This window comes from Scyliorhinus torazame, chromosome 5 (assembly GCF_047496885.1).
Source record: "Scyliorhinus torazame isolate Kashiwa2021f chromosome 5, sScyTor2.1, whole genome shotgun sequence".
Lineage (NCBI taxonomy): Eukaryota > Metazoa > Chordata > Chondrichthyes > Carcharhiniformes > Scyliorhinidae > Scyliorhinus > Scyliorhinus torazame.
Window position 1 is genome coordinate 269,090,481 of NC_092711.1, and position 24,561 is coordinate 269,115,041.

Below are 24,561 nucleotides of genomic sequence, written 5' to 3' on the forward strand. Positions count from 1 at the left end.
AATGCAGACCAAAGCAGGCCAGCAGCACGGTTCAATGCCCGTACCAGCCTTCCCCAACAGGTGCCGGAATGTGGCGACTAGGGGCTTTTCACAGTAACTTCATTTGAAGCCTACTTGTGACAATAACAATTTTTATTTCATTTTCATTTATCCACGTGTTGGCCAGCACTCGCAGCACAAATGCAATATGGGAGGGTCCCCTCCCACAACATCCACGCTGAGCAGCCCCGGCCTGATTGTGTGCAGAAAATGCCAGTTTGGCACCACCAAGGTGGCAGTGCTTCTGCCAAGACCCGCTGGGTATCTTAGAAGTGCCAGGCTGGCACCAAGGTGGCACAGCCAGAGTGCCAGGCTGGCATTGCCAGGGTAACAAGGTGGCACTAGCAGTGCCAGGGCACCACCTTACCCAAAGAGCATGCAGCTGTGGGTCTTTGATCCCCTTGGAGACCTCCAAGAATGCCATTCCATCTGGTCCCCGTTTGTGGAGATCAGTACCAAACGGCAGCCTGAGGCCCCCGAGGCGAATGGATTGAATCCAAACCCCTCAGGTACCTCGGGAATCTGAACATTAAAGTGAGGCTAGCTGTCTTTCTCTAATATACAGATTGGCCAAAAAGTGATCCTGGCCATTGTGGGGGGGGGGGGGGATTCACCTGGTGTTGAATATCGCGAGGTGCTGAGAGCCGGGTAGATGCCAGGTGCGGGGTCTTCCGGCTTTCACCAGCCACACTGCGCCGCGGCAAGCTGCTTTTCCAGCGCAGCGTGGCCAGAAGATCGGGCCTAGATGTTTCCCCTTGCTGGACATTCTAGAATGAGAGGCCATGGCTGGGATTCTCCCTTCTGGGGACTAAGTTCCCAAGCCCGCCGGAAAACGGGTGAGAATCACTCTGGCTAGCAGTGCCCCGGTGTGCGTCCCGCAGCTCTGGCTGCCGGCGGGGCACTGCTGTCCAGACCGCACGGCCGCACATGCGCATGGCGGCCACAAGCGGGTCTGCGCATGCGCGCGGCGGCCCACTTCGGTGTGGACACTGCCGACATGGCGGAGCCACACAGCGGGCCCGTGTGCGATGGCCCGCCGATTGGTGGCCCCAATCGCAGGTCTGGCCACTGCTGAGGCCCCCCCCCCCCGGAGTCAGATTCCCCCGCCCCCCACCAGGACCGCTACCACGGCCACATGTCCGATCTCTCGCCGGGTGGTACCAGATGTAAACCACGCTAGCGGGAGTTCTGCCAGTCGCCCACGGAGAATTGCCATGCGGGTCTATTTCAGCAGCCCCCGACCAGCACCACGTCGACCGCACGGGTGCGATTGGCGCCGATTGTCTGCCGACCGGAGAATCGGCGGCCCGGCGTCAGAGCGGCGTGGTGGGAATTTCCCACGCCCCCGGCAATTCTCCGACCCGGCGTGGGCTCAGAGAATCCCGGCCCATAGTTTTAGGCTAAGGGGTGGCAAATTTAAAACCGAAATTAAGAGAATGACTTCACTCAAAGGGTTGTGAATCTGTGACTTCTCTACCCTGGAGTGCAGTGGATGCCAGAACACTAAACAAATTTGAGGAGGTAGATAGGTTTTTAATTAGTAACAGGATGAAGGGTTATGGGTTAACGGGCAGGAAGGTGGCGATGAGGTTGAGAGGAAATCAGCCATGATCGTATTGAATGGTGGAGCAGGCTGAAGAGGCTGAATTTCCTACTCCTGCTCTTAGTTCTTATGTTCTTATGTAACTGTAATACCCGCACGGAACTTACAAGGTAGGAATGATTATCTTTCCCATCATTTTCGCGGAGTACAAGCTCCCACTCTGAGGGGTGGGGGAACTCAATTTCGCATTTTATAAAAGGTCGGTCAGCAAGGCACCAGCCAGAAAGAGGCCAGGTAAAACTCTACCGGAAAGTATATATACCATAATTGTAAATAACTAAAAGTTCTTTATTTTACTTGGTGTGGACTTCTCGTGTCGTTATTAAACTGGCGGCGAGGAGTAAATTGGTTCGCTGTCGAAGCTGTAACCTAATCGGCTGAGCCACCTCCCCGACCTTTTGGACCAAGGTTGGAACCAATTATTTTGCCATGCCTTGTTTGGACGATTAGATGCATTTGACACTGGTGTTGAAGATTGGAACCAGTAGACAAAAAGAATGCATTACTTCTTCCGGGCCAAAAACATAACGGAGAACGAGTGCCAAACGGTCATACTGTTGCCAGCCTGCGAAGCACACACGTTCAGGGTGATCAGGAGTCTTACGTACCGTATGGCTTAAAATAACCTTGTGAAAACACTTGCTACTGACGCCCTTACAGTGGAGCCTTGCAGCAAAAATTCCTGAACAGCTCAAAAGGAGAGCAGTTCAGGCAGCGTCAGAATGGCAGGGTGAGTGGTGAGGCCTGCAGACCGGACAAAATTCATTCCAGGACCTCATCAGAATAAATACGCTACAAGGGCGGCACGGTGGCACAGTGGTTAGCACTGCTGCCTCACAGCACCGAGGACCCGGGTTCGATCCCGGCGCTGGGTCTCTGTCCGTGTAGACTTTGTACATTCTCCCCCTGTTTGCATGGGTCTCCTCCACAACCCAAAGATGTGAAGGGTAGGTGGATTGGCCACGCAAAGTTGCCCCTGAATTGGGAAGAAAAAATGAATTGGATTGTTTGAATTTATATTATACAAAAGAATAAATAAGATGAGCTGAAGCACCAGTCGGGCACACAACACAGCTACAACAACACAGCTCACAAGGTTCACCTGTCGGGACCTCACCAATTTGTCTGCACACAAAGGCCCAGGAACAGAGAGCGGATTGAGGGCTGGCCAACAGCAGCTGTTGTGTGGAGCCAATGGGAGTGATCCATCTCCGGCCTATTCCACAAATGCAAATAGTTTCAACATTTTTGTGCTTTTATAGAACTACCTCTGGCAATCGGCTACTCTGAGTAGCGTAAAGCAATTTAACAGTTCAGATATTAATTGTGTGCAAAATCGCTACTTCAATGCTGAATGGAGATCTGAGCTCATTTCAGGTCGCCACCAGGACCCGATCAGTTTATCAGTGGATCAAACATGCACGTTTACTTGACATGTCTCTTTTCTATTGAATCAGCTATCGTTGCACATGTTTTAGCCATAAATACACATGAAGCAATGTTAAGTTTAGACATCCACAAATGAGTCATACAAAATTCTCAAACAAAAATACAATAATCTATGTCACATTGATACATAGAGAGCAAAAAGGCCCCAGATTCTCTGGCGGCGTTATCTGATTGAATAAATGACCTAACCCTTCACCCACCGAGGTAGGGAGTAGAAATTCAGTCAAGAGTTCCCTCTTCCGATCTCTATTTAACAATCTCCTGTTGGTAGGTGTGCATGCAGGGATGTCAGGAAACAACTAGATTAAGCTCAGCTGTGACGCTCCCCAGAGTAGAAAAATGTGTGACACTCTCAGTCAAGGTTCACATGGGTGTGATACTGGAAGCCATCTGGCATTCATGGCAATGTAATAGCTGAAGCGTCAGCTCGTTCATGTGAGACGTAGGGAAACACTGGAGGAAAAATAAAATTACAAAAGGTTATTACAAGCTGTCATTTTTTACATTTAGTAAATAAAATGCACTTCGGTTTTTACAAATTTTGTTAAATGTAGTGTTCATGTGCCCCAGAAACAAGTCAGTGGATTTCTACACCAGTGAAGAAAATAGCAGCTCAAGAGCTTTAAATCACAATGGCTTGTTGTATCATGGCAGGGACAGCAAAATGGATAATTACAATGATGAGATATAAAGCATCTTGTGGTGCCTTGGGATTTTCTTTGATTAAATCATTTTCACCTTCACCTTTATCTTCAGTTTCAACTCTAACCTTTTACAGATGAAGCCTCCACATCGGGAATCGTGAACAATGGTCATTTCTCAGACAATTTACCCAATGCCAAAAGGTGTGCAGTGATTAAATAACTCATCACAGTATTGATGTGGCTCTGGATGCAACAGTCATTATTTGGAGCCTCGTTATTGTCAATTAGCTCTCAGAACTAGGGTGTTACGGTGGCACAGTGGTTAACACTGCTGTCTCACAGCTCCAGGAGCCCAAGTTCAATTCCGGCCTCGTGTGACTGTGTGGAGTTTGCATTTTCTCCCCCTGTCTGCGTGGGTTTAAGAAGGGTGCTCTTTCCAAGGGCCGGTGCAGACTCGATGGGCTGAATGGCCTCCTTCTGCATTGTAAATTTGATGATTCGAACTTCAGGAGCAAAGAATTGGTTTAGGCTGGAAAATGGGTGAAGGATCATGATACGGAATTAACCCAGATCCATTCTTGCAATAATGTGTGATTAACGCATACCCATTCATTGCAATACAGGAAAAATCCAAACTTCTTGTCCCCTGTTAATTTAAAGGACAGTGGAATGTAGCCCAGAGCCAAGCATGTAGATGAGTGGCTTCATATCATAGCAAGGGACCCAGGTTCATGCAAGGCTAGCACCATTAAAGCTAACATGAACTGCAGCAGGTACTAATGGATTCCAGAAGGGCCACATGAGTCATGCACTAGAGCCATGAGCCACGTGATCAGCAGACAACTCTTGTTATTCAGTAGCCACTCTCTCCTATCCTACTGAAACCATCTGCTTCTCTTTTGGTTAGAGAGAACACAATGTACTCCCCTCTCCTATTCCCCTTATGCAGCAGTGGATGGTGAACCTGGAGATGTTAGAAATGTGATGTACTCCAAACTAGAAGGACCCTGACTCAAAGAATTTCCTGGCACGGCCGCATTAACAGTCACGGCAGCATTATTCTTGCTCTTCCAAGGCTACAGGCCATGGTCCAAGATGCAGCAGAATTCTGCGAGCACCCCATTTGTAAAGCGCCAATGATGCACTCACTGGTACTATCTTACAGGGAGATTTGGGAAGTGTTCCCTGAACACCTTAGGTGGATAAGGCCTCCTGCTGAAAACCCTTCACCCTCTTCTCCTCCTCCCTCTGTGAGCAGTGTGTCTCTTCCTCTTCTGCTGCTGCTCCATCTCCCTCTCACACTGCAGCTCAAAGGGGATATGAGCTACAGCACTATGGTGATTGTCACTTTAAGACCAGCCTTACTGAGTAAGGGTCACATTGTCTGAACAACTCATCAGCACCTAGAGTGATGAATCTCTCTAAGAGGAGTTTCCCCAGGTAGAAAGTGTGCGATGGACTAGCTCGAAGCATGCAGCTAATGAAGAAGCCTTGTAAATACAGTGGGCATCATCCAATGGCCATGCTGCGCCCCAAACGTAGCTCGCCGTGGTGCAGTGGCACTGCCAAGGTGCCCAGGTGGCACTGCCAGCTGGCATGGACACTGCCAAGGTGCTCCGCTAGCATTTCTTGCACGTGAATGATTGGACTGGGAATGCCTGGCATGGTGTTTGGGAGGTGCAGTGGGAGGCCGGGGACCCTCCCATAGTGAATGCAGGCTGGAGATCCTCCCATAGTGAATGGTGGGGGGGGGGTGGGGGGTGGGGGGGGTGGGGGGTCGGGGATTGCTTCGGGAGCCTTGGAGATTGGGACGCCAAGTTCCAGCGAGCAGAGCTCTCCACGTACAAAAAGTGCGATGTGCTTTCCCCATTCAGGCCCCTAAATCAACGTGAGTCAGTTTAATACCATGTGTTTCCAGGCACTGCGAGCGCCAGGAAACATGCGGCTAAACGCACTTGCTAGGGGACTTTGTTCCCTTTTTGGAGAATCGTGCCAACTTTGTTTAAGAACAAATAACAAAGAAAATTACAGCACAGGAACAGGCCCTTTGGCCCTCCCAACCTGCGCCGATCCAGATCCTTTATCTAAACCCGTCTTCTATTTTCCAAGGATCTACTTCCCTCTGTTCCCCGCCTGTTCATATATCTGTCTAGATGCATCTTAAATGGCGCTATCGTGCCTGCCTCTACCACCTCCGCTGGCAAAGCGTTCCAGGCACCCACCACCCTCTGCGTAAAAAACTTTCCACGCACTTCTCCCTTAAACTTTCCCCCTCTCACCTTGAAATCGTGACCCCTTGTAATTGACACCCCCACTCTTGGAAAAAGCTTGTTGCTATCCACCCTGTCCATACCTCTCATAATATTGTAGACCTCAATCAGGTCCCCCCTCAACCGCCGTGTTTCCAATGAAAACAATCCTAATCTACTCAACCTTTCTTCATAGCTAGCACCATCCATACCAGGTAACATCCTGGTGAACCTCCTCTGCACCCTCTCTAAAGCATCCACATCCTTCTGGTAATGTGGCGACCAGAACTGCACGCAGTATTCCAAATGTGGCCTAACCAAAGTCCTATACAACTGTAACATGACCTGCCGACTCTTGTACTCAATACCCCGTCCGATGAAGACAAGCATGCTGTATGCCTTCTTGACCACTCTATCGACCTGCGTTGCCACCTTCAGGGTACAATGGACCTGAACTCCCAGATCACTCTGTACATCAATTTTCCCCAGGACTCATCCATTGACCGTATAGTCCGCTCTTGAATTAGATCTTCCAAAATGCATCACCTCGCATTTGCCTGGATTGAACTCCATCTGCCATTTCTCTGCCCAACTCTCCAATCTATCTATATTTTTCTGTATTCTCTGACAGTCCTCCTCGCTATCTGCAACTCCACCAATCTCAGTATCATCTGCAAACTTGCTAATCAGACCACCTATACCTTCGTCCAGATCATTTATGTATATCACAAACAACAGTGGTCCGAGCACGGATCCCTGTGGTACACCACTAGTCACCTTTCTCCATTTTGAGACACTCCCTTCCAGCACTACTCTCTGTCTTCTGTTGCCCAGCCAGCTATTTATCCATCTAGCTAGTAAACCCTGAACCCCATACGACTTCACTTTTTCCATCAACCTGCCATGGGAAACTTAATCAAACGCCTTACTGAAGTCCATGTATATGACATCTACAGCCCTTGCCTCATCAATTAACATTGTCACTTCCTCAAAAAATTCTATTAGGTTTGTAAGAGATGACCTTCCCTGCACAAAACCATGTTGCCTATCACTGATAAGTCTATTTTCTTCCAAATGTGAATAGATCCTATCCCTCAGTATCTTTGTCTACCACTGACGTCAAGCTCACAGGTCCATAATTCCCTGGATTATCCCTGCTACCCTTCTTAAACAACGGGACAACATTAGCAATTCTTCAGTCCTCCGGGACCTCACCCGTGCACAAGGATGCTGCAAAGATATCTGTTAAGGCCCCAGCTATTTCGTCCCATGCTTCCCTCAGTAACCTGGAATAGATCCCATCTGGACCTGGGGACTAGTCCACCTTAATGCCTTTTAGAATACCCAAAACTTCCTCCTTCCTTATGCCGACTTGACCTAGAGTATTTAAACATCAATCCCTAGCCTCAACATCCATCATGGGCGAGATTCTCCGACCCCCCCGCCGGGTCGGAGAATCGCCGGGGGCTGGCGTGAATCCCGCCCCCACCGGTTGCCGAAGTCTCTGGCACTGGAGATTCAGCGGGGGCGGGTAGCGCGCCGCGCCGGTTGGCGGGCCCCCCCGCTCGATTCTCCGGCCCAGATGGGCCGAAGTCCCGCCGCTAAAATGCCTGTCCCGCCGGCGTAAATTAAACCACCTACCTTACCGGCGGGACAAGGCGGCGCGGGCGGGCTCCGGGGTCCTGGGGGGGGGCGCGGGGTGATCTGGCCCCGGGGGGTGCCCCCACGGTGGCCTGGCCCGCGATCGGGGCCCACCGATCCGCGGGCGGGCCTGTGCCGTGGGGGCACTCTTTCCCTTCCGCCTCCGCCACGGTCTCCACCATGGCAGAGGTGGAAGAGACTCCCTCCACTGCGCATGCGCGGGAATGCCGTCAGCGGCCGCTGACGCTCCTGCGCATGCGCCGCCCGGAGATGTCATTTCCGCGCCAGCTGGCGGGGCACCAAAGGCCTTTTCCGCCAGCTGGCGGGGCGGAAATTCGTCTGGCGCCGACCTAGCCCCTCAATGTTGGGGCTCGGCCCCCAAAGATGCGGAGCATTCCGCACCTTTGGGGCGGCGCGATGCCCGTCTGATTTGCGCCGTTTTGGGCGCCAGTCGGCGGACATCGCGCCGTTTCCGGAGAATTTCGCCCCATGTCCCTCTCCTTGGTGAATACCAATGCAAAGTACTCATTAAGAATCTCACCCATTTCCTCTGACTCCATGCATAAATTCCCTCTTTTGTCTTTGAGTGGGCCAATCCTTTCTCTAGTTACCCTCTTGCTCCTTATATACAAATAAAAAGCTTTGGGATTTTCCTTAACCCTGTCAGCCAAAGATATTTCATGGACCCTTTTAGCCCTCTTTATTGCGCGTTTGAGATTTGTCCTACTTTCCCGATATTCCTCCAAAGCTTCATCAGTTTTAAATCACCTCGATCTTATGTATGCTTCCTTTTTCATCTTAGCTGGTCTCACAATTCCACCCGTCATCCATGGTTCCCTAATCTTGCCATTTCTATCCCTCATTTTCACAGGGACATGTCTGTCCTGCACTCTAATCAGCCTTTCCTTAAAAGACTCCCACATTTCAAATGTGGATTTACTCTTAAACAGCTGCTCCCAATCCACATTCCCTAGCTCCTGCCGAATGTTGTTATACTTGGTCTTTCCCCAATTTAGCACTCTTCCTTAAGGATCACTCTCGTCTTTGTCCATGAGTATTCTAAAACTTACGGAATTGTGATCGCTATTCCCAAAGTAATCACCGACTGAAACTTCAACCACCTGCCCAGGATTATTCCCCAATACCAGGTCCAGTATGGCCCCTTCCCGAGTTGGACTATTTACATACTGCTCTAAAAAACTCTCCTGGATGCTCCTTAGAAATTCTGCTCCATCTACGCTTCCAACACTACATGAGTCCCAATCAATGTTGGGGAAATAAAAATCTCCCATCACGACCACCCTATTGCCCCTACATTTTTCTATAATCTGTCTACATATTCGTACTTCTACTTCACGCTCGCTTTTGGGAGGCCTGTAGTAAAGTCCCAACAATGTTACTGCACCCTTCCTAAGTTTGTCCAACTTAAGAAGCCTCCAGGTGTACAGCTTCATCAGCAACCACCACTGAGGGCATCTTTCCTGACCAGAACCTCCACTGTTACAACCAGGTCCTTCGCCATGTCTTTTTTATTCATTCATGGGATGTGAGCATTGCTGGCTAGACTAGCAATTATTGTCCATCCATAAATGCCCTTGAGCAGGTGGTGGTGAATTCTTGAACCGCTGAAGTTCATCTGTTATGGGGACACCCACAGTGCTGTTATGGAGGGAGATCCAGGATTTTGACCCAGCGACAGTGAAGGAACTTGCCCGTGGTGGTGTTTCCATGTATGAATGACATACTCGTTCACTTTGCTGATGGGTAGCTCTGCTCTCTGACAACCCACTAACATAAAACAATTCCTGGAACCACCGACCAGTTTTACAATCTCAACCAGAGCCAGTAGAAATTAATCATCAATCAACGTGAGTGAGATTAGAATAGAACTGGTGGCTGGTCCTCAAGCTGTGTCTGCTTAAGAAGGGTATTAGCTGGAATGGCAAGATGAAAAATGGCAGCACTGGCATCAACTCAAGGGTACATTCTGGCTATCATCACAGTCTCCCCACTCTGCATGTTTCAGCCTGATCTCCTAAATGCCAATGTTACGATGGGGTTCGGCAGTACAAGATGCACCACAGGTGTGCATTTTCAGCACACATTATTTTTGTATGAAAGCATCACCTTTTGCACTGGTGATATCTTTCATAGAATTTACAGTGCAGAAGGAGGCCATTCGGCCCATCGAGTCGGCACCGGCTCTTGGAAAGAGCAACCTACCCAAGGTCCACACCTCCACCCTATCCCCATAACCCAGCAACCCCACCCAACACTATGGGCAATTTTGGACACTAAGGGCAATTTAGCATGGCCAATCCACCTAACCTGCACATCTTTGGACTGTGGGAGGAAACCGGAGCGCCCGGAGGAAACCCACGCACACATGAGGAGGATGTGCAGACTCCGCACAGACAGTGACCCAAGCCGGAATCGAACCTGGGACCCTGGAGCTGTGAAGCAATTGTGCTATCCACAATGCTACCGTGCTGCCCATATGGAATATGGAAAACAATTTTGTGACCTAAATCTGCAGAACTTACTTAGACCAGTGTATTCAACACAGTAAAGAAGAAAGGTCTTTCCTATATGCAGACAGAGTCTGCGTGGGTTTCCTCCGGGTGCGCCGGTTTCCTCCCACAAATCCCGAAAGACATGCTTGTTAGATAATTGGGACATTCTGAATTCTCCCTCTGTGTACCCAGACTGGCGCCGGAGTGTAGCGACTGGGGGATTTTCACAATAACTTCATTTCAGTGTTAATGTAAGCCTACTTGTGACACTAATAAAGATTATTATTATGTTGCCAATGTTACATTCTAAATATCGTTGACTTCATCCAAGATGCAGGTATCACTTTAAAAAAACAATCAATTTCCCAACACGCTCTCAATGATTCAGCAGATTTGTCATCTTGTTTGGTTGTCTGACTTGTATTCGAGTGTTTGCTTCTGTCCAGAAGGCCCTATTTTTCAGTCTTTACAAAGGTACCCCAGGCATCTAATGGTGCCAGCCAAGAGGCTGGCGGTAGGATACTTGGATTCAAATTAAGTTTGAACTGTCACGTGACCATTTATCTGCGACCAGTGTATGGGAATGGTGACAATGTTGCATATCACAATGAACCAAAAGTAAATTCACTCTGGGGTGGCGAACTCTGCACCTGACTCGTGTGCAGCCGAGTCATACCATGTTGACTTCCAATGAGATTCTCAGATCTGGGGCGAAATTCTCCGGAAACGGCGTGATGTCCGCCGACTGGCGCCCAAAACGGCACAAATCAGACGGGCATCGCGCCGCCCCTAAGGTGCGGAATGCTCCGCATCTTTGGGGGCCGAGCCCCAACCTTGAGGGGCTGGGTCGGCGCCGGATGAATTTCCGCCCCGCCAGCTGGCGGAAAAGGCCTTTGGTGCCCCGCCAGCTGGCGCGGAAATGACATCTCCGGGCGGCGCCTGCGCGGGAGTGTTAGCGGCCGCTGATGGCATTCCCGCGCATGCGCAGTGGAGGGAGTCTCTTCTGCCTCCGCCATGGTGGAGACCGTGGCGGTGGCGGAAGGGAAAGAGTGCCCCCACATCACAGGCCCGCCCGCGGATTTGTGGGCCCCGATCGTGGGCCAGGCCACCGTGGGGGCACCCCCCGGGCCAGATCGCCCCGCGCCCCCCCCAGGACCCCGGAGCCTGCCCGCGCCGCCTTGTCCCGCCGGTAAGGTAGGTGGTTTAATTTACGCCGGCGGGACAGGCATTTTAGCGGCGGGACTTCGGCCCATTCGGGCCGGAGAATCGAGCGGGGGTGCCTGCCAACAGGCGCGGCGCGATTCCCGCCCCCGCCGAATCTCAGGTGCCGGAGACTTCGGCAACCAGCGGGGGCGGGATTCACGCCAGCCCCCGGCGATTCTCCGACCCGGCGGGGGGGTCGGAGAATCTCGCCCCAGTTCTTTGAAACAATTATTTTAGACTTGCAGCAAAAATCACACTATTTACAGACAACTTTGCTGATTGTGATGTGCGCAATCCTGCAAGCCCGCAGCCTTAAAGGACTGTAATGCACAGTTAAAAGACCACAGCCAAATATGGGTATAAATGTTGTGTTATGGCGAGGCGTTTTCAGAACCCCAAAATGTATCATGGAGTTCAACCAACCTCTCCCTTTAATGGATTTGTTGCTTTTCCGAGCACGCGGCTTTTTCCCTAGGTGTGGGATTACAATTATGGACACGTGGGTTTTTAATCACAAAACACTGTTAATTCCATGAACTCAACTTAACATCTTAAATAAACATTGGATCTCTTAACACCCCTTACTTCAAAGGTAACTCAGAAAATATTGCAACAGTAAATAATTCCTTAAAATGTTCCTTCAAACTTCCGAGAGACTGAACACCTTTAAACAAAATCACATCAGGTTAAAGGCTTTACTATTATGAGTTTAAATCACCCAAATGATCCAGAGATGGTCTTTTATGGCAGAGATCCAGCTCACCGCAAAACACAGACACACACCCAGCTCTTTTCCTCTAAACTGCAAAACTAAACTGCAAAATGGCTGACCTGACCTCAGCTCCACCCACTCTCTGACATCACTGTTTTCTTAAGGTACATTGCTTAAACATCCATGTCTTATAGGTACTCTCACATGACAGTTGTCTTGGTAGGCGGTATAGTGGCACAGCGGTTAGCATTTTTGGAATCTTTGGAAGCCTTGCGCCTTGGAAGCCATACCTAGTCGACAATGCCTTATGCAATGTTTCATGGACCACCTTGCATGTCAAGTGGTTAGCACTTCCGTCTCACAGTACCAGGACATAGGTTCAATTGCAGCCTTAGGTGAGTGCCTGTGTGAAGTTTGCACTTTCTCTCCGTGTCTGCATGGGTTTCTTCCCGGTGCTCTGGTTTCCTCCCACAGTCCAAAGATGGTGTGGAGATTCCAACGTTGGGCTTGGGTGGGCATAGTAAGAAGTCCTACAACACCAGGTTAAAGTCCAACAGGTTTATTTGGAATCACTAGCTTTCAAAGCTTTCGGAACACAGCTCCTTCATCAGGTAAGCTGCACTCCAAAAACTAGTGATTCCAAATAAACCTGTTCAACTTTAACCTGGTGTTGTAAAACTTCTTACTGAGTCCAAAGATGTGTGGGTTAGGTTGATTGGCAATTCTAAATTGCCTCTTATTATCCAGGAATTTGAAGGTTAGGTTACGGGATTACGGGGATTGGGCAGGGGAGGGGTTCCAGGTAAAGTGCTCTTTTGGAGGCTTGGTGCAGATTCTATGGGCCGAATTGCCTTCAACCTCACTGTAGGGATTCTATCATCAACAAATCCTCAAAATCAATTTAAAAGAGTTTACGAACATTTTATTCAGAGTAGAAATGACAAGCAAACCCAATGTGGAGGCATGAAAAATAGGATGTACGTAACTTTTACAACTAGCATTGTGGATGTGATGTCTCATGACATTTATTTGAAGATCACTGCACTGTCTGGCATTCTAAGGCACAGGCCCAAGGCATAGGTGAACCTTGCCTGTCAAGAGGCGGTAATCAGGATCTGGGATGCAAGAAAAGACAATTTACCACCCTAAGGCCATGCAAAGTATCACATAGCTGATGGATAGCTGAGGATTGGCTTCCAAGGTGTTGTCTGTCAATTTATTCTACAATTGCTGCTTGTTTATGCCAATACTTTAATCGGACCATAATTTGCAGCAGGAGTGGATCTAACAGTGTCTGTCAATAATTGGATTTTAATTTTCCCATTTATTTCTGCAGTGTAAACTGTTGGAAATGAAAGCAACAAACAAACAGCCAAGGCACGGAGTATCTGAGACCTGAGTGAACAGGCCAATCATCTGGAATATCCTAACCAATCAGAGTGAAGGACTCTGAAATAAGCAGTGCAAGGACTGAGAAGGCAGTGCAAACTAGAATGGGTGCATTCAATGCCAAGTCAAACATTAAAAGACAAATAAAGAGAGCGAAAGAAAGATGAATTTATAGAGAAACAGAAAGAAACCTTTAAAAATAAATAATTATTTTAAATTTTAAAATAGCAAGAAATAATTAAAATCTGAAGGTATGAGATTCCACATTTGTAAACTTTAAATGGCAGATTTCCATTGCCAACAATTAACAATTAAAACATAGTTAAAAGGATCTCGGACAGCTAATTCAGGCTTAATTAAAAATGTGCAGACCTTGACTAGCTCCAAAAAAAGGTTCCTTTCGTCTCTTCAGACCAGTTCCAATGTTCTGTGGTGAAGTTACTTTTTGCCCAACACACAAATGCTACAACCTCATGTAACTCAATGCATTTGATTGATGTACCAGGCAACAAGATGTAATGCAGGAACAGCATTTCTCACAGCAGCAACATTTGGATTGTTGTGTTTAATCATGCATCTAGACTGACATGAAGTTGCTGTAGCAATCACACATAAATAATATTGAGTGTCATTAGCCTTGCTGTTATTGTGACAGTAAATTATTGGTTGAAAGCATATATGTTTACCCATTCAAGAGAGCACATTCAGGCTGCACTTTATAATTGAATGTCTGATAATAGACATTTTTGAAATGCTTCACATATCAAGTAATTATAATATAGGTATTGTCACCTGCTGACACCTGGATTGGATTGAATTACAGATTGGGCACATATATGCTCTTTAGATTTACAACATTTCAAGACTATAGTTCTACTTGCAACAATGGCACAATAAACCTGTGGCCCATGGAGAGTGTCGAAGGTGAAGCAGCAAGCTAATACCATTCTGATGTTATATCTGAATCCTTGTTTATGGTATTGAGTAAACTGATGGGATTAAAGACAGCTGGGTCTCCGAGGCCTGATGGCCTGCACCCTGGAAGGTGGCAGCAGAGATAGTGGATGCATTTGTTATGATATTTCAGAATTCCCTGGATTCTGGAAGAGTCCCGGTGGATTGGAACCATGCTAATGTGACATCCCTATTCAAAAAGGGACAGAGGCAAAAAGTAGGAAACTATAGACCGGTTACCTTGACTTCTGTGGTGGGGAAGTTGCTGGAATCGATCAGTAAGGAGGAGAAAACTGAATACTTGAAAAGACAAAGCTCAATCCACCATTGTCAGCATGGGTTTATGAAGGATAATTCATGCTTGACAAAATTATTTGAGTTCTTTGAGAATGTAGCCAGCAAGGTGGATAATGGAGAACCAATGGATGTGGTATATATAGACTTCCAGGAGGTGTTTGACAAGGTGCCACATAAAAGACTGATCCAGAAGATGAGATTGCAGGGGATTGGGGGTAGAGTATTGGATTGGATTGAGAATTGGCTGACTGGCAGAGAGTTGGGATAAATGGATCCTTCTCTGGCTGGCTAACCAACAAGTGGGGTGCCGCAGGGTTCAGTCCTTGGACATCAACTGTTTGCAATCTATATAAATGATCTGCAAGCAGGGACAGAGTATAACATAGCAAAATTTGCGAATGATACTAAAATTAGGTGGGAAAGCAGGCAGTGAAGAGGAGTTAAAGATTTTACAGATGGGTATAGATAGGCTAGGAGATTGGGCCAAAATTTGGCAGACGGAATTTAATTAAGATAAGTATGAGGTTATCCATTTTGGCCGAAAAAATAGAAAGGCAAGTTATTATCTAAATGGAAAGCAGATTCAAACTGTGTCTGGGCAGAGGGATCTGGGCGTCTTTGATCACGAATCACAGAAAGACGGTGTGCAGATACAGCATGCAATTAAAAAGGCAAATGGAATGTTAGCAAAAGGACTGGAGTATAAAAGGAGAGAAGTATTGTTGCAATTGTATAGGGTGATGGTGAGACCACAACTGGAGTATTGTGTCCAGTTTTGGTCTCCTTATTTGAGCAAGGATGTGGTGGCATTGGAAGCAGTTCGGAGGAGGTTCACCAGACTGATTCCGGGGATGAAACATTTGAGGAGCGGTTAAACAGTTTTGGCTTATACTCGCTGGAGTTTAGAAGGATGAGAGGGGATCTGATCGAGATATATAAAATACTAAAAGGGATTGATAAAGTAAAGGTAGACCAAATGTTCCCACATGTGGGGCAATCTAGAATGAGAGGCCATGGATAGAGGTTGAGAGGCGGTAGATTTAGAACTGAGATGAGGAGGAACTACTTCTCACAGAATGGTGGTGAATTTGTGGAACTTGCTGCCCCATAGCCCAGTGGAATTGGAGTCATTAAATGGTTTCGAGAAGGAGATAGATATATTTTTATTTTTTTATTTTTAAAAATAATTTTTATTAAAGGTTTTCATAAAATATCAATAACAAAATGAGAAAGAAAAAAGAACCCAACAGGGTTAAGTACAAAACACAATCTAAAAAAGCAACCCCCCAAACCCCTCCCCCCCGTACCTAAATAATAAATTAACATTAAAACCCCGACTTAAGACAACAGGTGTATACACCCCCTCAGACCCTTCCAGTGTAAATAACATAAGCAAAAATAAAGTAACCCCCCCCACCCCCCGAGCTGCTGCTGCCAATGACCAATGTCTATCGTTCCGCCAGGAAGTCTAAGAACGGTTGCCACCGCCTAAAGAACCCTTGTACTGACCCTCTCAAGGCAAATTTCACCCTCTCCAATTTAATGAACCCTGCCATATCGCTGATCCAGGATTCCACGCTTGGGGGCCTCGTATCTTTCCACTGAAGGAGAATCCTTCGCCGGGCTACCAGGGACGCAAAGGCCAGAATTCCGGCCTCTTTCACCTCCTGCACTCCCGGCTCCTCTGCCAGCCCAAATATTGCGAGCCCCCAGCCCGGTTTGACCCTGGATCCTACCACTCTCGACACCGTCCTCGCTACGCCCTTCCAAAATTCCTCCAGCGTTGGGCATGCCCAGAACATATGGGTGTGATTTGCTGGGCTCCCTGAGCACCTAACACACCTGTCCTCACCCCCAAAGAACCTGCTCATCCTTGTCCCGGTCATGTGTGCCCTGTGCAGCACCTTAAACTGTATGAGGCTGAGCCTCGCACATGAAGAGGAAGAGTTCACCCTCCCTAGGGCATCTGCCCACTTCCCCTCTTCGATCTCCTGTCCCAACTCCTCCTCCCACTTACCTTTCAACTCCACCACCGAGGCCTCCTCCTCCTCCTGCATCACCTGGTAAGTTTCCGAGATCTTCCCCACTCCCACCCACCCCCCCGAGAGCACCCTGTCCTGTACTGTGTGTGGCAGTAGCCGTGGGAATTCCACCACCTGCCGTCTGGCAAACGCCCTTACCTGTAAGTACCTGAAGGTGTTCCCCGGGGGGAGCCCGTACTTCTCCTCCAGCTCACCCAAGCTCGCGAACTTCCCGTCCACATACAGGTCCCCCAACTTTCGAATGCCTGCCCTGTGCCACCCCGAAAACCCTCCACCTGTTCTTCCTGGGGCGAACCGGTGGTTCCCCATTAATGGGGTCCACGCCGAGGCCCTAACTTCCCCCCTATGCCGCCTCCACTGCCCCCAAATTTTGAGGGCCGCCACCACCACCGGGCTCGTGGTATACATCCTTGGAGGGAGTGGCAGCGGTGCCGTTGCCAGTGCCCCCAGACTCGTACCCACACAGGACGCCGTCTCCAGCCTCTTCCATGCAGCCCCCTCCCCCTCCATCACCCACTTGCACACCATTGTCGCATTGGCGGCCCAGTAGTACCCACAGAGGTTGGGCAGCGCCAGCCCCCCCCTATCTCTACTCCGCTCCAGGAACACCCTTCTCACCCTCGGAGTCCCTCGCGCCCACACAAACCCCATTATACTCCTGTTAACCCGCCTGAAAAAAGCCTTCGGGATAAACACGGGGAGGCACTGGAACAGGAACAAAAACCTTGGGAGCACCGTCATTTTGATTGACTGAACCCTACCCGCCAGGGACAGCGGCAACGCGTCCCACCTCTTGAACTCCTCCTCCATTTGCTCCACCAGCCTTGTAAAGTTAAGCCTATGCAGGGCCCCCCAGCTCCTGGCCACCTGGACCCCCAAATATCTGAAGCTCCTCTCCGCCCTTTTTAGTGGGAGCTCGCCAATCCCCCTCTCCTGGTCCCCTAGCTGAACTACGAACAGCTCGCTCTTCCCCATATTGAGCTTGTACCCCGAAAAGTCCCCGAATTCCCCAAGCATCCTCATTACCTCTGGCATTCCTCCCACCAGGTCCGCCACATACAGCAGCAGGTCATCCACATAAAGCGACACCCTATGCTCCTCCCCACCCCGCACCAACCCCCTCCAGTTCCTCGACTCTCTCAGTGCCATAGCCAGGGGTTCAATCGCCAGTGCGAAGAGCAGGGGGGACAGGGGACACCCCTGTCTCGTCCCTCGGTGCAACCGAAAGTACTCGGACCTCCTCCTATTTGTGGCCACACTCGCCATCGGGACCTCGTACAACAGCCTAACCCACCTGACAAACCCCTCCCCAAACCCGAACCTCTTCAGCACCTCCCACAGGTACCCCCACTCGATCCTATCGAAGGCTTTCTCAGCGTCCATCGCCACCACTATCTCCGCCTCCCCCTCCCCTGCCGACATCATGATAACGTTCAAAAGCCTCCGCACATTCGCGTTCAACTGTCTCCCCTTCACAAACCCCGTCTGGTCTTCATGGATGATCTGCGGCACACAATCCTCAATCCTCGTGGCTAAGACCTTCGCCAGCACCTTGGCATCTACATTTAGCAAGGAAATCGGTCTGTAAGACCCACATTGCAGGGGATCCTTGTCCCGCTTCAGGATCAAGGAGATCAGTGCCCGGGACATGATCGGGGGTAAAGCCCCCCCCCCCCTCCCTTGCCTCATTAAAGGTCCTAACTAACAGCGGGCCAAACAGGTCCATATATTTTTTATAGAACTCGACCGGGAAACCATCCGGCCCCGGTGCCTTCCCCGCCTGCATCCTTCCTATCCCTTTGATCAGCTCCTCCAGCCCAATCGGGGCCCCCAGTCCCGCCACCAGTCCCTCTTCCACCTTTGGAAACCTCAATTGGTCCAGGAAACGGCCCATCCCTCCCTCCTCCCGTGGGGGCTCGGATCGGTACAATTCCTCGTAGATTGATGCCAACTCCACTCCACACCACGCTCCCTCCCCTGTCCTTAACTCCCCCGATCTCCCTAGCTGCGTCCCGCTTCCGAAACTGATGCGCCAGCATCCGGCTTGCCTTTTCCCCATACTCGTAGACCGCCCCCTGGGCCTTCCTCCACTCCGCCTTCCTGGTGATCACCAGGTCGAATTCGGCCTGGAGGCTGCGCCTCTTCCTCAACAATCCTTACTCAGGTTCTTCCGCATATCTCCTGTCTACCCTCACCATCTCCCCCACCAGCCTCTCCCTCTCCCCCCCCGCTCCCTCCGCTCCTTGTGGGCCCTGATGGAGATCAGCTCTCCCCTCACCACCCCCTTCAGTGCCTCCCATACCATCCCCACTCGGACCTCCCCATTGTCGTTGGTCTCCAAGTACCTCTCTATACTTCCTCGGACCCGCTCGCTCACCTCCTCGTCCGCCACCTCCAAGCGCCACCCAATGCGGGGCGTGGTCCGAAATGGCTATTGCCGAATACTCGGTATCCTCTACTCTCGCTATCAGCGCCCTACTCAAAATGAAAAAGTCGATTCGAGAATAAGCCTTATGGACATGTGAGAAGAATGAAAATTCCCTAGCCCCCGGCCTTGCAAATCTCCAAGGGTCCACCCCTCCCATTTGGTCCATAAATCCCCTCAACACTCTAGCTGCCGCCGGCTTCCTACCCGTCCTAGACCTGGAGCGATCCAGTGCAGGATCCAACACCGTGTTAAAGTCTCCCCCCATTATCAGGCCCCCCCACTTCCAAATCTGGGATCCGACCCAACATACGCCGCATAAAACCCGCATCATCCCAGTTCGGAGCATACACATTGACCACCCTCTCTCCCTGCAACTTACCACTTACCATTTTGTACCTACCGCCATTATCTGCCATAGTGCTCGACGCCTCGAATAACACCTTCTTTCCCACCAAGATCGCCACCCCTCGATTTTTGGCATCTAGCCCCGAGTGAAACACCTGACCTACCCACCCTTTCCTCAGTCTTACCTGGTCTGCCACCTTCAGGTGTGTCTCCTGGAGCATAACCACATCCGCCTTGAGCCCCTTCAGGTGCGCGAACACGCGGGCCCGCTTAACCGGCCCATTCAGTCCCCTTACATTCCAGGTTATCAGCCGGATTAGGGGGCTACCCGCCCCCCTCCCCCGCCGACTAGCCATGACCCCTCCTCGGCCAGCCACGCGCCCGCACCCCACACCCGGCCCGTTCCCCACAGCGGCATACCCCCGTCTTGACCCACCCCACTTGCTCCAGCTCCTTCTTGATCTTAGCAGCAGCAACTCGATTCCCCCCCCCCCCCACCCACCCCGGCTAGGACCCATCCTAGCTGGTTTACTCCCCCCATTACACTTCCGCAAGTCAGCTGACTCCTGCTGACCCCGGCCACTCCCGCCTCCCCTTCGACTCCTCCCATTGTGTGGCACACCCTCCTCTCCCGCTCCCCATTCACAGGCTCTCCCCCTCCGTTCTAAGCGCGGGAAACAATCCTCGCTTCTCCGCCCCGGTCCCGCCCCCCCCCCCCCCCCCCAGTCTTCGGCGCGGGAAAGAAATCCCGCGCTCTCCACCTACCAGGCCCCGCCACCAACCAAAACAGTGCCCAACCCGCCCCATCCACCCTCCCCAACCCGAAAGAGAAAAACACAGAGAAAAAGAAACCCAAAACAATGCAAAGGCACCCCCCCCCCCCCGAACCAAATATAGGCATAACATATCCACCGCAGTCCCCAATCGCCCATTCGACCCTCAGTCTGTGTCCAGCTTCTCGGCCTGAACAAAGGCCCACGCCTCCTCCGGAGACTCAAAATAATGGTGCCGGTCCTTGTAGGTAACCCACGGTCGTGCCGGCTGCGACATGCCAAACTTCACCCCCCTCCTGTGCAGCACCGCCTTCGCTCGATTGTACCCGGCCCTCCTCTTCGCCACCTCCGCACTCCAGTCCTGATATATCCGAACCTCCGCGTTCTCCCACCTGCTGCTCCTCTCCTTCTTGGCCCACCTGAGCACACACTCCCGATCGACAAACCGATGGAACCGCACCAGCGCCGCCCGCGGAGGCTCGTTAGCCTTGGGCCTCCTCGCCAACACTCTATGGGCCCCTTCCAGCTCCAGGGGCCCCTGGAAGGACCCCGCTCCCATCAGCGAGTTTAACATGGTGACCACATAGGCCCCCACGTCCGGCCCCTCCAGCCCCTCCGGGAGGCCCAGAATCCGCAGATTCTTCCGCCTCGACCGATTCTCCATCTCCTCGAACCGCTCTTGCCATTTCTTGTGGAGCGCCTCGTGCGCCTCCACCTTTACCGCCAGGGCTAAGATCTCGTCCTCATTGTCAGAGATCTTTTGTTGAGCCTCTCGGATCGCCACCCCCTTGGCCGTCTGTGTCTCCAGCAGCTTATCAATAGAAGCCCTCATCGGCTCTAGCAGGTTCTTTTTAATCTCTCTGAGGCAGCGCTGGATACCCTCCTGTTGCTCCTCCGCCCACTGCCTCCACGCTGCCTGGTCTCCGCCCGCCGCCATTTTGTCCTTCTTCCCTCCCTTCTTCTGGTCCACCAGCACCTTTTTTGCCACTCCGCTCCTAGTTAAAGCCATATACTGACGGGGAACTATTATTAACTCCTTCCCACACCGGGAAACGTCGAAAAAGTGCCCTTGGGGGCCCTGAAAAGAGCCCAAAAGTCTCGAGAGGGAATTCTTTTGCCAGTGTTCTCTTCACCAATCTGCCCCAAAATGTCCGTGGAAACTCCTGAAAAAAGTCTAAGTGTCCGTTCCAGACGGGAGCTGCCGAATGCGTGACCTACTCCTCCATGGCCGCCACCGGAAGCCTCGTCCCCGCTTCTTCAGTGGCCCTGGTGAGATCTTTTCACAGTTGTTCCCTCTGCTGTTAGAATTTACTTTTGATAAAGGTCCTCAGGTCAGTTTGCAGCTTTAAGCTTGCCCTTCCCCCGCTTGCATGCTGGAAGGGGCCCTGTTTATCCTGTTGCAGCCAAATCTTCCACTGCTTCTGCCGGGCCTGGCAGCCAAAAGACACAACACTCCTGGGGGACACCGTCAGGGGAGTGTTGCAGTCCTCTTGCCACACCGGGAAATGTCAAACAAATGCCGTGGGGGCCCTGCAAAAGAGCCCAAAAGTCCGTTCCAAGCGGGAGCTACCGAATATGCGACCTAGCTCTGCACAGCCGCACCCGGAAGTCCACCCCTCCGATATATTTCTTAAAGAAAATGGGTTAAAGGGATACGAGGAACAGGCAGGGAGGTGGATTTGAGACCAGGAAGACATCAACTATAATCTGATTGAATGGCGGAGAAGGCTGGAAGGGCTTAATTTCCTACTACTGCTCCTAATTTCCGATGTTCCTATGTTACCCAGTCCCATAACTACATAAACATCATCTACAGGTCTAGATTTTCTCCCCAACAGCTGTTCCATTGCAGGCAGGAAGTGAACTGGGTACCCAACTCCCTGGCCTCTCCTGTCAGTTTGAGTATTTCCCACTATAAGTGACAATATACTTGACTCTGTTCATCCATGAACAATTAGATATTTATGATCAAAAGATCTCTCAAATGGTGTGTCCTTGGAATCCAGTGTTGCTCAGGCAGCAAGAAGGGGCATTGACATTTGAAAGGATGCTTTGTCCAGTGTGATTATAGATAGATTGCACCAAACAAGGTGGGGAAATCCCCCTGCACATCCCAACATGGATGACCTGACAAATGCTGCTGGGAGCCCACCACAATTATATAAATGGGCTTCGCTTATGAGGACAGAGTGGCAGAAGGCTCACCAGCCACCAATCCCATAGGATTCCTACCAGACTGAAAAGTCTTTCCAAAGTATTTTGTTCTGTTTTTATTGTTGTAGGCATGGAGAAGCAACCTGACAGTACTGCCATTGGAAAGGAGGAAGACACCACTATATAGCACGATGTGTTCTCAGTGAACTTTCAGATCATCTAAACAGCTTGAGAGTTTAGAAAGGATCATTGGTTGAAACCGATTTAATGGGAGATTATGAACAACTGGCAGGAACCTTGCTGGGCAGTGGCCACATAACTGTTTTTAATGACTGACTGTTTTCCTCATATCTACTAATCTTGCCAATTCTTTCAGTCCCTTAATGGAAAAAGAGGTGAAAATGTTAGCCTTGGAAATTGATGCATCACGCAACTCTTTTGCGCATGTTTGACCAAGACAAAGACCGAAACATTTAAATGATGGTGATAGTTTTGAATGCCAATGGCAATGTTGTACCCACGTTGTCACAGCAGCGTGGTTGTGACCCTGGTCACTCAGAGACTGTTGAGGTCTATTCCTTAATCTCTGTATGTGTGGTAAGGCTTGCAAAAGTGAGTACTGGGTAAACAATATATGTTAATCTCCTGAGCATTCCTTCCTTTATGTTGTATCACTTCACCATGAAATACTATACTTGGGTACAAACAAACCACCCTGCTTCATTGAGCTTGCTTTCACTTGTCACATATCATAGGACCTAAATTTTTGTTCGTCCCTGAACTCCTCGAAGGTTTAACTTTGGAGGGATTCTTGTTTCTCACATGCCTACTTCGTTCCTACTCTGCTGATCTTTGTTTTCCACGTGCGACTGGGTTGTTAAAAGAAACAAATGGATGATCTAAATTTTGTTAGTGATTTTCTGGGTATTCATAGCATTTTTAATAATATGCACATATATTCGGGGAGGCGATAGTGTAGTGGTATTGTCACTGAATCGGTAATCCAGAGACCCATGGTATTGGGCACCTGAGTTCAGATCCCACCAGGAAAGCTGGTGGAAGTTGAATTCCATCATTTAAAAAAAGTCTAATCTTGAAACAATTGTTGTAAAAACCCATCTGGTTCACTGATGTCATTTAGGGACAGAAATCTGCCATCGTTACCTGGTCTGGCCTACATGTGACTCCAGGTCCACCATGATGCATTGACTCTTAAATGCCCTCTGAAATGGCCTCGCAAGCCATTCAGTTCATGCGCAATAAATGCTGGTCCAATGAATAATAAAGAAACTCAAATGGGCTTTGAAAACAAAGCATTCGTATGGAAGATGCCTAATTACAGCAGATATTGAATTCAATATTCATGTATGGACTTTGGGGTTTTAATGAAACTTGGGACAATATTTAGTTCAAAATTCCTGTTTTTTAGTTTACGTTCTAGTTTTAGGAATTAAAATGGGGGGTTTTAGTTGAGAAACTGGTAAAAACAACCCTGAAGTAAATGCTATTACATCAAGCCATTTTCAGGAATGCGACTGCAAGTTTAAGTGAGGTAACAGCTGTGCTACAAATCTGCCAAAGTAATTTTCCAATCACCTTCAAACTATTCTGCAACTGGCATAGCTAATCAGAACGACAACCTTCAAAACTGTTCAAGTGACATAACTAAATTCAGGAAGAACAATCAGAACCACCTAACCTCTGGAGGCTGAAACACAAACAATTGTAATAGTTAGATGGCAGGGTAACCACTCTATCCTTATGTCAGTCACACTATGCATGAAGGAAGTGTGACAAACGTAGGTGAAAGAAAAAAGCCACACAGCACGTCTTCAATTTTCAAAATTTTACAACTGAAGACAAGATAAATCAGAAAGTAATGGTTTGGATTTTAAAAGCCTGCAAATTCTTAGACAAGGTAATTTCAGTGAGAACTGAATGTTTTCAGCTCAGTGAGGCTGAAGGACCTGGGGCAGAGTATGTTGGATGATGCAGTTTTCCAAGTAGCGTTAATAGGGTGGAGATGGGACCTCAGCCCTTCACTCGGGTGGAAGTCCCAGCTCAGAGAGCTGATGGCAAATCTGTAATCTCAGCAGCACCAGTGACAGCAGTGGCCAGAACTGGGA

The 24,561-nt window shown here is 49.6% G+C and overlaps 1 long non-coding RNA gene across 1 annotated transcript in view; it reads right to left on the bottom strand.

The window, feature by feature from the left end:
- Window positions 1-3,084: 3,084 nt before the first annotated feature.
- The window catches only part of LOC140422783 (uncharacterized), a 35,631-nt gene continuing 14,154 nt past the window's right edge, over window positions 3,085-24,561 (bottom strand). The window contains exon 3 of the long non-coding RNA XR_011947604.1: window positions 3,085-3,544. This is a non-coding gene — a long non-coding RNA (uncharacterized lncRNA). The remainder of the gene's footprint in view (window positions 3,545-24,561) is intronic.